At 43.2% G+C, this 3,082-nt stretch overlaps 1 pseudogene; it reads right to left on the minus strand.

Moving 5' to 3' along the window:
* Positions 1–1,610: 1,610 nt before the first annotated feature.
* On the minus strand, positions 1,611–2,255 carry LOC113936419 (annotated as a pseudogene).
* Positions 2,256–3,082: the final 827 nt, after the last annotated feature.

The following is a 3,082-nucleotide window of genomic DNA, read 5'->3' on the forward strand; positions in this document are numbered from 1 at the left end:
TTACTATTATTAATACAAAAATAGTTATGGTAAAGAAGCAGGAACGTGGTGATTCCAACCCTTAGCACATGGTATGATACATAGACAGTGCTTAATAAATATTTCCTAAGTGAATATCCTTTAAGATACGGTTTCTCAATCTCAGCACCACTGACATTTTGGACAGGATAACTCTGTGCTGTGGGGGTTCCGTTCTGTGCAGCATACCATGTTGAGCAACATCTTTGGCTTCTACACACTAAATGCTAGTAGCAACCCCTATCCCAGTTATGACAACCAAAACGTCTCCATACATTGCCAAATGTCCCTTGGGTATAGGGAATGTCCCCAGTGGAGAACCACCAGTTAAGATAGAATTAACATAGCCCCTAACCCTCAGAGGCTTAAAATCCAGGAGGGAGGCTATCCCACATTATTTTAGTTTTTGGTTTAATTTCCTATGTCCTGTGACAGAACAAAATACTGAATGTTAGAAGAGCACAGAGAAAGGTCATTGACCCATTATGGAGAATTTGGGGGGAGTTTGCTTCCCACGAGCTCAAGCTCATGCCAATTATGGTCCATTGGCTTGACCTTTACAAATGGACCCATCAGGTCAGTCTGAACTCACGATGAGCTCTGGCTTCGTTTCTAGCTCTGTGGTTGGGAGTATGTATTCCAGCTTTTATATTTTAGAAATTGACAATGTGAAAATTAATAAAAGGAAACCACCTTTAGAATGGGGCTGGGAGGCCTGCAGGGGGAGCTCTCCCACTTAGCTCTCAATTGCAGACCCAAAAGGAAGAGAAGAGATGGACCTTGCAGGTGGATGCTGCTTTACCATCCCAGCGGGACGAAGAAAGACTTTCCTTCTCCCCCAGCAACAGCCCAGCCAATGAGAGAGTGCTACAATTCAGCCAATGAAAAGCCACCATAGTTGAAACTCCCAGTTTACTCCAATGGCCTTTTGGTTTACAACAGCCTTCCCAACACCCCGTTCCTCTATAAGAGAGCTGTCCTCTGTTTTGTGCTGTGGATTTGCCTCTGGTTTTGCCTTGTAGCTTAGCCTTTGCCTCTTGCCCTTCTCTGCTATTCTGAAATAAACTCATTTTTTTTTTTTTTTTTTTTTTGCCTTCAGCAGCATGTTTATTGTGTTTGAGATGATACATCAGGTGCTCTCTGAGCCACAAAGGGTAAAAGGAAATCCTCTCATTACAGACTGACAAAGGTAAAAGGTAAAACATTTTTCACAACAGGGAACCACATTCTCAGAAATAGATCTGGGTTTAATACAAATGACATAATTCCTAGTCATCTACGGCTACTTTTATAACTTCGTACAGATAATGAATGAGGCTAAAATGCACTGTAATATTTGGTAGACTTCAGGACCAGTATCCTTAGTACGTCACAAAATATATTTTGATATCCCAAAGAAGCAAGACTTGCAGGTAGGCGTTTTAAACATAACTAATCTACAGCTACAAAGTTCTACTCTTGATAGCATTTACCTTTTGGGGGAGTCTCCTAGTCTCCAAAGGATAAAAGCAGAGAGTAGAATCAGTGTAACATATGCCCAGAAGTCCATATTGTAAAGGCTATAAAGATTTGCAGCACAGTGGGAAGGGACCTTCTGCTCCTTCCCACCGCATACAAATTCTGTGAATTATGTGGCGTATCTCTTGGTCCACTGTCTGGCTATCCTGTCATGTTCTGCTCTGTTGGTCAAAAACTGAGTGGCTATGCTTCCAACCAGAGGATCTGCAGGGTTGCAATCTGTCAAAAGAGAACAAATCGACAGCAAAACCTTTGAAATAGTCAAAGCAGGACTCCAGTTGTCTTTAAGGATGTCCAGACAGATGACTCCCTGACTGTTGATGTCACAGTGATAGATTCTGGTGCGGAAAGTAACCTTTGGTGGCTTACATGGATAATCAGATGAAAAAGTGATATCCAGAAAAAACACCACCTTCATATACGGAACCTGGTGGACCAAGTATAGTCGATCTCCATTCATAAATAGGCCCAGCACTGCAATTAGGAGGAGGATCAAGAGTTATTTCAGCTAGCTCCTTCTGAATTCGTTTAGCACTAGTGGATAACTCAGCAGTGGTTTTGCTAGAGAGTTTGGTGTTTTTCTTCTGCTGAGTGGCAGAAGGTTTTCTTTCTTCCTGTTCTTCAGGCTCTGGAGCGGCTGGGTCTCGCTGGTCCACATCTGAACTACCACTGCTGGCGCTGGGGCTCTCATCATTGAACCTTTGCCTATCACTGGACATCTTGGTGAAGTTATTTCTTGGAAAACTTCGCTGCCCACCCGGCCCACTCACGCGCTGCTACAGTGTGGGGGAGGGAGAGAGAAAAAAACCCTTCCTTAAGGAAATGGAGGCAGTGAGGGGGCCCAAATAAACTCATTTTTTGCTGGTAAAATAACTGGGGGTTTTATTTCTAAGTTTAGCAACAACAACAACACTTTTTTGTCTCACACCTAAACCAAAGATGAGTATTTCTGCTTTCTGAGGGTCCGGGCACTCTCCATAATCTGAGGAAATCATGCTCTTTTCAGCTTCTTTTCACTTGGGGAGACTGGGTAGGCAGAAAGGGGTCTGAAACACCAGCACTTCTGTTAGGTGCTCTTCACTACTGATGAGGGAAGCAAGGGATGGACAACCTATTATTTCTGCAGAGCGTTGGTGAGTTATTTGCTAGGCTAAGAGAGGCCTGGATCTGGACAGAGGTTGGAGGCTAGATAGTTCTGCATAAAAAGCAAGGAAAAAAAGGAGAAGAAAGAAGAGTCTTTGGGTTTATGGAGACCTCCGGCAACATGGTAACTTGTAAGAAAGGGATATCTGATACCCCCTTAAATCAGTTTAGTCTCCGCTGTAAACCCGTTTGATGGTGGTGATGGTTATACAGTATTGGGGAGGCACTTAATGCCATCAAGTTGCACACTTTCAGATGGTTAAAATGGTAAACTTGATGTTATGTGTACTAGTGATGGTTCATTTTATGTGTCGGCTTGACTGGGCTAAGGGACACCCAGATAGCTCCTCAAATAGTCTTTCTGGGTGTGTCTGTGAAGGTGTTTCTGGAAAGATCAGCATTT

This window comes from Zalophus californianus, chromosome 17 (assembly GCF_009762305.2).
Source record: "Zalophus californianus isolate mZalCal1 chromosome 17, mZalCal1.pri.v2, whole genome shotgun sequence".
Classification (NCBI taxonomy): Eukaryota; Metazoa; Chordata; class Mammalia; order Carnivora; family Otariidae; genus Zalophus; species Zalophus californianus.